Consider the following 13171-nt stretch of genomic DNA (forward strand, 5'->3'; position numbering starts at 1 on the left):
ATAGCAGAGGAAGAAGCACCATATCTCACTGTGAGTGTGGCGTGCAACATGGTGACCTCTTCCTCCCAGCTCCTTAGTGTAACATTACTCCATTTTCTGCTGTGATGCTTTATGCAAATGCTGTGGCCCGGGTGAAGTGCTCTCCAAAGGCTCTTCGTTTTCAGCTATTGTGAAGTCACGCGGCGTGGAAAGCAAACGACGCTCGCCGGGAAAATTGGCAGGAGTGAAATAACATTTTTATTGAGGACCACTTACAGTGCATAAACAGGAATGAACTCGGTTCCGCTCGGAACCGCAAAGCGCCGTTTCAGCACGCGCGTCCCAATAACCGGAACTAATCGCGTGTCTGGTAAATAGCTTATCCACGAGACAATCCGTTTCAATTTACCACATACTTATCGTACGCCCGTCTGATGAATATCTTTTAATTATACGGAGGGGAATGGTCAATATTCGAGCCGGGACTGGAGAGTACCTGGAAACACATTTGGTCGGAGGGGGACAAGGGGGTATCGAACCAAGAGGAGGAAAAGAGGCTGGGCAGATGGAGAAGGAAAAGAGGAATAAACATAAAAATAAACAGAAGCATATGTTAGGCTGAAAATCAAAACATAACTCAAACAGCTTTGAGTCAATTCCGTGCTGTTGAAGCTGTCAATCATAAAAATACACAGAACTGACCTATTACTGTGTAATTAATGAAACATCGAGCAGTAAACGATTAAAGATGTTTGTTTCGTAAACACGATGATTTACAGACGTCATAGATAATCATATGGCATAAAGATGCTAATACACAGCAGATGGAAAAATAGGACATTTGCAATATGTATTTTTTTTTTATACAACAAACCAAAATGAGTTCAGGTTTAAAAAAAATACACTAATGCTTTTCATACAAAGAAACAAAAATGGCTATGTATTGTCACATCAAGAACATAGTGGAGTGTTTTGCTTGTGTTTCGATCTCATTATCCCAGAATTCTCAGTCAGTACATGTTCTACCTGCCAGTCATCTCTCCTGACTGATCACATGACCACTCGATCCATTTACCAGCTCAATCACACACACACACACACACACACACACAATATACAATTGAATAATTGAAGGTTAAGGCACTTGGTCAGGAGCTTGGTGGTCTTGGAACACACACACACACACACACCTGTCTCTCTTTTACAATAACCTCTATCCCAGTTCGCCTCCTTTGTGAACACTCAGCACTTACACTACTGCATGTACTCCATTTACGAATGAAAAAGTGCATACTTTTGAGTGTGGAGCAATAAAGTGTATAAAGACTGGGACATGCACCTAGATATAGTGTCTAAAGTAACCTTGTAGGGTGTAGTATGTCATTTGGGACACAAATCCTGCGTTAATTATTTTTGATTGACTTAAAAAAAAAAAAAATGTTAATGATAAAGACTATTTAATCGTAAAAATTGTTTAAAAAAAATAATTTTATTGAAAGAAATAATCCAGAGTGCGGTTGAAAAGGCAGTTATGAAACACTGTAAACCTCTAAAGCTAGCTTTTTAGAGAGAGAGAGAGAGAGAGAGAGAGAGAGAGAGAGAACCCCAGCGCTAAGCAGTTTACTTCTTTTTCAACCTCGTGTACAACCTCTAGCTGAGAAATTTTATTTATTTATCTATTTATTTTTAATTATTGTCTTAATATTGTAACCTAGCAAAAGCCAGTAACAACAAGCGCTAGCAAGAAATATTGGAGGGAAAAAATAATCAACTTTTTATATAATATTGATTTCTCGTTCTAAAATAAACATAGAGCGATGTGGCCGTGCCTCGTTCAGTTTAAGCATGTGTATCATAGTGTTACGTCAAGGCTACTGCTAGCTGTGTTTCCTCGCTAGCAATAGCTCATAGCCTGCATTTGTTTCTTTTTAATAAGTCATAACAGTGAGCGATGATCGTCAATCAAGATACGACCGATCAGGATGATCAGGACGACCCCGCTACCCGCAGCACAGCGCTTATTATTACTCCCTTCCGCACGTCGATATTTTTAAACCGCTGCTGTGGTTTACATTGTCCCCTTCATCTGGGAGGATGTTTTTCCAGATCACGTTCAGGGAAACGGAGCTCATTTACGTTACTCTTTATGGTCTATTGATTTGAAGAGGCAGATTAACTGCCAGCACGGCAGGAGATGCTGAGCCGAACAGATCGGGCTGAGCTGAAAATAAGCGGCCGCTCGTTCTTCCAGCTCGTCTGAACGCTGGGAAACGAGGGTGGCTAAACACGAGGTTTATCATCAGTACTGATACATGACTCCACGCTCGATGGCTCACTGTTCTTTCTGTTTTCTTTTGTAGAAGTAAGAGTAGTAAGAGCAACAAATGCCGCGGCTCTTTAGCTAGAGACGGGCATGAAATGTTAAACGGATTTACGAGTGACGGATAGCTCAAGGGTGTGTGCCTTCTTTCCACTGGTAATCAGTGGGCTGTTGGTTCTGGATTCAGATCCCTGCTGGGACGCAACTGTTCTGTCTGATAGCGAGGCTCTCGGTCCCTCTGTGTGACCCATATGATGATGCAATAAATTACACGCAAATTCTGGTTTAAATAACAGCACAATGCTTCCATCAGCATGTCCACGAGTCATACGTTTGAGGTCAACAATACAGTGGAACCTTGGTATATGAATGTCCTCCCTTACGCATTTTCACCTTAAGAATTGATATTTAGCAAGAAATTTCCATTGGCCTACGAAGGATTTTCAGCTTACGAACGAACCGAACCCGAACGGCGGCTAAGTTGCATGTATATCCAGGAGCCGTTCAAAACTTGTTAGCATCAGTGGAAAGCCAACAGTTTACAAATTTTATTTCAGTCAGAGAAAGGTGTTTTGAAAGAGTCAAGCAACGATATCATCGTTGCCTTCAGCATGCGTTCAAAAGCTAGGTGATTTTTCAGGCGTTTTTTTTGTTGACAGATTGGTGTCGTGGGTGATCTGTTCTATTTTTAGCCCAAGCTTGGTGGCACGACTTCCTGTGGGGAGCCTTGACATGGTGGAATGCTCGGCTTGGGTCAGTTCTTTGTAAGCAGCCATACAGTTTACATACGCTTCATATTGGTCATATTTTTGGGTGGCTAGAACGGATTATCTCCATTTACATTATTTCTTTTGGGGAAATTCATTCCACAATACAAATTTTTACCTTAAGAACCCGCCTCCAGAAAGAATTAAATTTGTATGCGGTTCCACTGTCTTTATATTAAAGTAAAGGAAGAAATTTTACTTGGGTTATTCATTTGTCAGCTTCGGTCACGTCTCAGCCAGCTCCCTAGCTTCCTATCTTGTGCACTAGTATGTCGTCTACATGAGTTTGGGGACTGCTAAAAACCCCTGGCTCATCACACACTGGGACGCTGATGACTAAATTTCCGGCGTCACGACTACATAAATTTCTTATAAAACGTCTCCACTGACATTTATCAACAGGCAGGACCTGTATATTTGACATTTTATTTTTTATGTTGTATAAAGTACATTATAATAAATCATTTCTGGCAGCTCACACAAGAACTTAGACTACAGTAGCTAGTGTTTATTTATTTATTTTTTTTCCTCCTCTCCCCCTAAACCCAAATCAACAATAACAAGCTACTTGCATTTATAGTTGAAGTTGACGTCCGCCAGATTTCAGAGCTGAGGTACTTTCAAAAAAAATATGACGCCATTTCCAGAAAGCATCAGTGCTATGGTTTTTGTGATGCGTTGTGGGATTTGTTTAAGGGAGCGAGCTTTTCTAGTGCACTGGAAGGATTTCACGATTAAAACAGAACTTAAACTGGTTCACTTCCTGATCAGCGACCTGACAAGTGCACTGGAAGACGGAGTGAGATGCACCCAAAGTTATAGACATAATTTATGCAAAAATATCAGGTGAAGTCCAACAAATTAATTCATTTAGTGTTCTAGATTTAAAAAATGCTATTTTTTTCTATTTAGACATTTGAGTATATTAATTGATTTTGATTGATTAATTGATTTGAATGGTTTAAATGGATCCTTATGGTTTCTCATTAATCTCTATTAATGTACAACCTTAATCCTAATCTTTAGTTAAGTACCAGATCTACTTGGTTTAGAGTAAACTGCATGAAAGAAGCGATTCCATTGGTTAATCAGCATCTAATCCATTTAACGGTCATTTTTCTTAACGGCTGCTTTAATCCATTTGGCTTCGTAAAAACTCCTACAGTCAATTCAGTCTTTCCTTATATGGTCACTGCTTCCTGTTTCTTTTTTTTTTACACTTAGTATCAGTAATTACAAGCCCAATTGTTATTTCTTTCTTGTTCTTTTCTTTTCTTTAGCAGTCCTCACCAGAGGGTGGTCTCATTGATTCACTGATTTATAATAAAACGTCTCTGTACCCGGTTGCCATGACACATCATCTGCGATTATAGCGAACTAGAGGGTAGGGGCGGCCCTAGAATAATTTAATTTTAACAGTTTGGACAGATGTATTGTTAAGTTGTAAGTTAAGAGTAAGTAATTTTTCATTTATTTGAACCATTTTAGGGTGCTACTTTTTAACTTTCTGTAACAAAATCATTTGCATAATTCTTTTTTTTTGTTCACCTTTGTTTTATTCCCTGTTTATGGCATCTACAGTGCTCTGGATTTGATTCCCAGGCCTGCCTTTGGTTTATGATCATCGATTTTTCCTGCATCCTCCCTGTGTCCTGACTCCTGCTATAAATATCGATGATGATTCTTTGCGTATGGATCCACATCGCTCTCTTGACACCACGTTTATATGTTAATTCCTGCGTATGAGCATTTTACCGTGAGGTTAGAGACACAAGGTAGTCTTTATATAAACAAATAAACAGATGCAGATGCTGATGAAACATATGCGTATGTATATATAGAGGCTTTATAGCGTCCACCAGCTGCGAAAAAAATGTTCCATAAGAGCAGTTCTCATTACCACCTGCTTCTTACCTAGAGCTGAATATTTTATTTTGGGAGATGGGAGGGAAAAAAAAATCCTTTAATGTTCCCGCTCTCAACTTGATAATATCAAAGACACATTTCCTCCCAGGCCTCCTGGGTGCCTTCCGGCCCCCCTCACGCTCATAATTACAGAATGAATACGCATTAGCTACAGGAAAGAAAGATTTTCGGGCCGAGTTCTACCTTGGCGCGAGCTCTTTCTCCCTCTCTTGCTGCGTGTTGACTCTGCAGCGCTGCGGCACCGAGATTTATGGGACACTTAATTCAGCAGCCGGAGAATCAATGAAAAAGACCGGCCCCACCTTGATAACTCTGAGCCTCGATATATCATAACCCACCGCGCAGATGGGTGAGAAGCTCATTCATGGAGTGACACGCAGCCTTGATTCTGGCCTGCCGGCTCCACGGCGGAGTGACTGTGCATAACCTTTAAAGCTCATATAGCTGGCTTCTGTCTCCGCTTTATCACTTGATCAGCGAGCGCATTTTAATCAGGACGAAATATCAGCGGAATTAATCACGGGTCCGTCAAGAGATCGCTTCGGAGACAAAATAATCAAAAATGAGCGTACATTTTTTCTCTAAGGTGGTTTTAAAGAATAGTCGATTCTGTGGGACGACGGAGAGTTTGTGGATTTTGGAACACGAGCTTCTGAAACACAACGTTCTCAGGAAAACAACCACCATTCTGTCAGAGCGTCTACTCAGGATTAATGGTTTGAATGCCTCATAAAAGCTAGACTTCTTTTTTTTTATTATCATAGCCCAATAAAATCCTCCAAACACACGAAAAAGTCAAGGACTTGACCTAAAATTTGATTTCTACCAGCAATAAAACATGTGGTCGTTTATCGCCTAAAGCAAGTTTACTGTATTTACCCTGAAGCCAGTTATAGCTTACTGTATGTATGTTAAAGCAAGCTGTAGTTAACTGTATCTACCCTAAAGTAAGTTGTAGTTTACTGCATTTACCCTGAAATACAATATTTGCTCTATAGTTAGTTCTATATTTATGTTAAACTTATTCACACTATAGGGTGAATACAGTGAGTAGTCATTTATCAAATGTTTTGGTATTAGATCATCATATTTAAATTAAACAGTAGTTAACTTGCTATGGTGAATGGAAGTTTACCGTATTTACAGATATTACACCTTACCATACATCTTTAAAAGGTATATCCTTACTGTTTTACCCTTGTGTGAGTAGTAGGTTACCATATTTACCCTATAATTAGTAGCAGGTCACTAAATTCACCTGAGAGTAAAGAATAGTTCACTATATTTACCCTATAGTGAGGAGTAAATTACTGCATTCACAATATATAGACTAATACTTTTCAATATTTGTCCTAAGACTCATAGTTTACAGTATTTTTTTATGTAATAAGTGGTAGTTTGATATAATTACACCATAATTTTACCATAATTACTATAGAAACTTATGTGTAGATGGTAGTAGTTTATCACATCGACCAATATTTGTTCGGTAGCTTGTTATATGTTTGAGCGAGTGGTAGTTTAGCATCCTAGCCATATAGACGTTTAATGTTCATCATAAAGGGATCATGCTTTAATGAGATAATTGACCATAATTATCTTATTAAATGTATGTGTTTATCATATTTATCTTAGATTGAACAGTAGTTTACAATATTTACCTTACAGGGAGTTGTAGTTTATTGTTTATTACCGTATAAACATTAATAGCATATTTACCCTTTAAAACGTCTGTGTTTACCTTTTTTTCCCCTCTACGCTGAAGAGAAGTTTGCTGTATTTACACTAGAGTAAGTGTTACTTTACGCTATAATACTATATTTACTCTGTAGTGAGTGTTGCTGTGTATTTAGAGAGAGAGAGATGTTTTGTACAGGGTGATGTGTTTATGGCCATTGGGGTCCAGGCCAAACTCTGGCACTGGCTGCTAGAGGCAGTACAGACTTGGCCAAGTGTGGCACTCTGTTGAAGGAGGAGGTTCTGCTCTGAAGGCTGAAATTGATTTGTAACAAATGGCGGGCAGGCATGGGCCGTGTCGCACCCATAAATGGCAGCCCCAGAGCTTAGATTAACCCACATCCCTCCACCATTGTGAGACGGTCTACACATTCACAGTCCATTAAAGTCAGCTGTTCCACAGGTTTGCCAGCCTTATAGACCTGATATACATATTCCATCCCTGTGCCGCGCACACCGTCAGAGTCAATGCGGATAATGCACTAAATACATGACTGGATCAAATCTAAAAAAAAACCATATCAGGTCAATACCTTTTGAGGTTTAGGGAAAACCCTAGAGGTTTAGGGAGATAAATATTTTTTTTGGTATCAAGTTCATTATTTCATCTGAAAACATCCTAAAAGTGCTGCAAGAGCTTGATCTTTTTAGTATCCTTTAGAAATGGTTTTGTACAGCGCAAGAGCCAAAAAACGAATGATTAAACACTCCCTAAAGCGCCGGCGTGATTTAATCAACTAAAGGTGCACTCTGATTAATCCATACGTTATGATTAATGACGTAAAAGAACCTTTTCATTAATCAAACACGGGGGTCTCCGTTATATTTTATTAACAAATCGGAGCTATAAAAAATTATAAGCACTCTATAACCTGCCAAGAGTCAAAACTCATTACTAAAGACTCCTGACCTTTAGAAAGAGAATAACAGAAGTATGCCAAAAAATGTAGGAAGTTTTGTGTAAAAAATGGTAATGTCTGGAAGATTCTAAAGTTCATTTATTTACTCTATAATGAGCAGTATTTTCCCATAATCCCATGATAGATAGTAGGAGTTACTCATATTTACAGTATAATAAGTAGTAGCTAACGATATTTGCCCTACAGTGATTAGTAATTTACCGTAGATGCCCTTTAGCTGGTAATAGTTTTCAGTATATAGTTATTAGTTTATGATCTTTACTTTATAGTGAGCAAAAACCTAATACTGAGTAGTACGGAATTTGTAGTAGTTTACCAAATGTGCCATATTTTTAATCGAAATGTAACATATTTAACCTACACAGGTTGCCATGTTCAACCTATAGACCTATTTTAGTTTACTACACCCAACTTATAGTGAGTGATCATCTTCCATTTTTACCCCAGGTTACCATATTTACCCTACAGAGACCATTTCCAATCCATGGACTGTAAAGGTTTACCTTGTAATGAGTACTGGCTTACCATAAATACTTCTATTGTGAATAGTAGTGAGTGACACATTTGCCCCATAGTGAGTAATATTTTTATAATAACCCTATAGAAAGTTGGAGTATATTTGCCTTGTAGTCTTTAGTAGTTTACTGTATGTGCCCTGTAGTAGTAGAAGTAGTAGTTTATATAATGCAGCCTATATACAGTGGAAGTATGCCATATTTGCCCTATAGTGAGCAATATATTATTTATAGTAACCCCATAGAGAGTTGTAGCTTACCATATTTGTTCTGTTGTAGTAGTTTACCAAATGTACCCTATACGCAGTAAAATTGTACCATATTTACCCGATAGTGACTAATATCTCAACCGTTACCCTACAGAGAGTTGTAGCTTACCATATTTGCCCCATATTTTGTAGTAGTACCAAATCTACCCTATAGACAGTAGTTTATATTTACCCTATAGCACATAATATCTTAAAAGTAACCCTATAGAGAGCTTACCATTTTTGTAGCTTACCATATTTTCCCAGTAGTATAGAACAAATGTGGTAAACTACTACAAACTGAGTAATATTTTAATAGTAGTCCTACAGAAAGTTGTAACTTGCCATATTTGCCCCATAGTCTGCAGTAATAGTAATTTACCAAATGTACCTTATATACAGTAATACTGTGCCATATTTACCCTATAGTGAGTAGAGTTGTAGCTTTCCATATTCTCCCTGTAATTTACCAAATGTACCCTATATACAGTAGTAGTGTGCCATATTTGCTCTATAGTGAATAATATTTTAATAGTAGACCTATAGAGAGTTGTAGCGTAACATATTTGCCATATTCTGTAGTAGTTTACCATATTTGCTCTGTAGTAGTAGTAGTTTACCATACAGTCTACAGTAGTTTATCATATTTGCCCTTTAGTCGTAGCTTATCAAATGTACCCTATCTACAGTAAAAGTTTACCATATTTGCCCTCTAGCGGGAATTATCTCAACAGTAACCCTATAGGGAGTTGTAGCTTACCGTATTTGCCCTATATTCTGTAGCAGTTTACCGTATTGGCCCTGTGGTAGTAGTTGTTTACCAAATGTTCTCTATACATAGCAGTATTGTTCCATATTTACCCTATAGCAAGTAATATCTCAACAGTAACCCTATAAAGAGATGTAGCTTACCATATTTGCCCTGTAGTCTGTTGTAGTTTATTGTCTTTGCCATGAAGTAATAGTAGTTTACCAAATGTACCCTAGATACAGTAGTAGTGTGCCATATTTGCCCTATAGTGAGTCATATTTTAATGGTAACCCTATAGAGTTGTATCTTACCATATTTGCTCCATGGTCAGTAGTAGTTTACTGTATTTGCCTGTAGTAGTAGTTTACCAAATGTACCTGATATACAGTATTAGTGTGCCATATTTGCCCTATAATGAATATTTTCATAGTAGCCCTATAGAGTTGTAGTGTACTATATTTGCCCTGTAGTTTGTATTAATATACCATATTTGCCCTGAAGTAGTAGTAGTTTAACAAATGTACCCTATATACAGTAGTAGTACGTAATATCTTAACAGTATAGAGAGTCACAGTTTATTATATTTGCAGTGTAGTGTATATTAGTTTAGCATATTCTCCATGTAGTTAGCTTTTTTTTACCCTGTAGTGAGTAGTAGTGTGCCAAATTCAGTGAACAGTAAGTAATAGGTTACAATACTCATCGTACAGACAGAGCTTGTTCAATATATTTACCCTACAGTGAGAAGTAGGTGACGGTAGTATAGTAGTAATATAACTAGTACTAACTATAGCAGTAGAATACTATAGTAGTAGTAGTTTACCATAATAACCCTATTCTAGTAGAATTGACCATGTTTACCCTATAGTCGTTATTAGTGTGCTGTTTTTGTCACCTTACTGGGTAGTCGTTTGCCATTTAAACCCCTTTAGTGGCTAGCAGAGCACCATATTAAGTCTATAATAAGGTGTAGTTTGCCACATTCCCACAGATTTCTATATTCACCTTACAAATGGTTGTAACATACCATGTAATTGTACACTAGTAGTACACTATATTAATCATTTCCTGTATTAACCCTAGTGTAGTAGTTTACAATTTTCACCTTATACAAAGTAATTGGTGTAGTAGTTATTCACCCTGTACTGAGTATTTGTGAGTAAAGTTACGCTACAAAGAATAGTAATATACCGTATCTAGCCATATTGTAGTTTGCTATATTTTGTGTGTGTGTGTGTTGTGTTCCTTATTAAGCCTGTGAGTATTATACAAAAAATGCTAAAAACGCCTGTACCATTATTCAAGTACCAAGTTCATTTATTCAGGCACATTTGGCATAAATGAAATATAAAAATGCTCCCATTAATTTTCATCTCCATAACTATATGAATTCAAACTGAAGCCTGCGGATTTGATTACGGGTTTCTTGTTGACACGCTTCCAAAGTATTACGGAGGAAGAGAGAGCGAGTGAGTGTAGAGTCAATGATAAAACGAGTGAGAGGGGACAGATGTTGGAAATATGTGCTGGAGCCAGATATTAAAGAGGTCTGTTGGACAGGAGAGGCGAGAGTGGCATCCGACTGCGTAATTGACAGGCAAGTAAATGATAGGCTGAGTCTGCCAGTGCCCGTTAACCAGGCCTGCAACGGCAGCAGGGGAAATGACCTGCGTTTGGGGGATGGATACATCAACATGTCAGATAAGAGACTCCACCTGTACCTGCAATATGCTCTTATGATTCCTAACATATCAATTAGCGTGGGCCAACTGCTATCTAGAGTCATTAACAGTTACGCTGATAGATTTGCTGAAAATAAAAGGGTAGCACCTTCAGGCTGGTGGAACACCTTTCTTAAATAATTATATTAATAGTGTAATACTCCTAAATTAGTTCTGGCGCAACTTACCGCCATTGTACGTCAAATAGAATCAACTATAGAGACTTAGGCTGTGAATGAGTGTCTGCTATTTTCTCCCTTTAGTGAGTAGCAGGTTACCATATTTGCACTAGGGTACCATCTTCATCCCATAGACTTGTAACAGTTTACTTACTTTCCTCCATATAAAGTAATGCCTTTGTAATATTTACTTCGATTGTGTATATTAGTACTGTATATAGTGAGAAATATATGAGTGAGCCACAGTTTACTGTATTTGCCCTGTAGTGTGAGAGGATTACCAAATCTACCCTATAGACGTGAGTGAGGAATATCTTATCAGTAAGATGATAGAGAGTCGGAGCAGAAGTCTGTATTTAGTGGAATTTAACTGGTTCTGGAGGCAAGTTCTTAAGGCGAAAATTTGTATTGAAGTGAATTTTCCCATAAGAAATAATGTAAATGCAGATAATCCGTTCCAGCCGCCCAATAACCAATATGACCAATACGAAGCGTATGTAAACTGTGTGGCTGCTTAAAAAGAACTGACCCAAGCCAAGCATTCCATGTCAAGGCTCCTCAAAGGAAGTCGTGCCACCAAGCTTGGGCTAAAAATAGAACAGACCGCCCACCCCACCAATCTGTCAACAAAAAAATCACATAGCTTTTGAACACAAGCCGAAGGTAACGGTGGTATCGTGGGTTAAACTTTCGAAAGGGAGAGAATTCATATGCTGAGGTTCCACTGTAATTTGACCTACAATCATAGAATCTTTAGGTTCAGTGACCCATACCGAGTCGATGCCAATGAATGATCACTACGTCGGCCATTTTGAATCGTGTGTTAACATGTGTTGTCATAGAAACTCATCAGAGTTTTCATTATTATAAAATTCTATGTCATTGTCTTGTTCCGTCTCTAATTTAAGACTACAAAATTTCTTTTAATGCTTGTGGTTAAAGTGCTTGAAAGTCCAGATTGTGCTGATTAATGAGAATGTAGAATGTAAAGTAGAAGTAGTAGTTGTGTTATTTATTTATTTATTTATTTAAGAGGATGTTAGTGAAAGTTAATGTATATTCTGACACAGAGAAATTATGTTAAAAGAATAAAGGTTATTTGTTCTGGTCTAAGCAGAAAATACAGCGTTTATTCCGAAGCAGCAAAGCACAAGCCATTTCTTTTCCCTTCAGTCGAATTTCAATGTGGCTTGACCCTAACAGCGTGGTCACTCTCGCTAGAGACAAGCGGCAGCTTTTTTTTTTTTTTTTTATTCTTAGCACCGTTTCACAGCTCGAGTGTCTGTCGGCTTGTTTCTCCTAATGGGTATCATGGAGCTCTGGAGTTATGTGAAGACCACTACAGGCAAGCGTGCCAAAGTCCCTAAATGAACCAAAAAAGATCTTGAGAGAAACGGGCGTCCCTGTGTAACAGCAGGGCCATGTGTGAATCACCGATGCTTGTCAGTAGAGCTGGCATTCTTGTCAAGGGAGCAGGAGATGCAGTTATACTTGCAGAACAAGAGAACCGGGCTCAGTGGGGAAGCCGAGCCGTCCGACTACAGATGGATGTTCCAGCGCTGCAAATAACCCTGCTGAAAAAAGGGGCTTTTTAAAAAGAAGTGCACACTATAAAGTTGTTTACTGGTCCGGGAAATTTCTGGAATATTTTTATTTGAGCAGCTACTTGGGGAATAAAAAGTTTTTGTTTTTATTTCTTCAATTTAATTAAAAAAAAACAAAAAACATTTTAAACAGAAATTTAAAAACGTGTATAAAAATGTTGGACAGTGTTCACATGATTCTTTCACATATAAGGGAAGGGGTTCAGGTTTTATTAATTTGTCATTTACTTTTTATTTTACATGATATTTTTCCCCTCATAATTTTTTTTTTTACGATTGACATTCTTAGCTTACTTTCCCATTAGATTCTTGCACATGTGAATTTTTTTTTTTATTAATTTATTTTTTATGATTTACTTTTTTCCCATTATTTCTTTCCATGATTCTTTCACATGATTTATTTATTTCCATGCAGATTAGTGAATTTTTCCATTTTTACCCACATAATTCATTTTTTCTCCACATAATATTTCATAATTTTTTTTTACATTTATTTTCATGATT

The sequence above is a fragment of the Hemibagrus wyckioides genome, linkage group LG09 (assembly GCF_019097595.1).
Source record: "Hemibagrus wyckioides isolate EC202008001 linkage group LG09, SWU_Hwy_1.0, whole genome shotgun sequence".
In the NCBI taxonomy this organism is placed as follows: Eukaryota; Metazoa; Chordata; class Actinopteri; order Siluriformes; family Bagridae; genus Hemibagrus; species Hemibagrus wyckioides.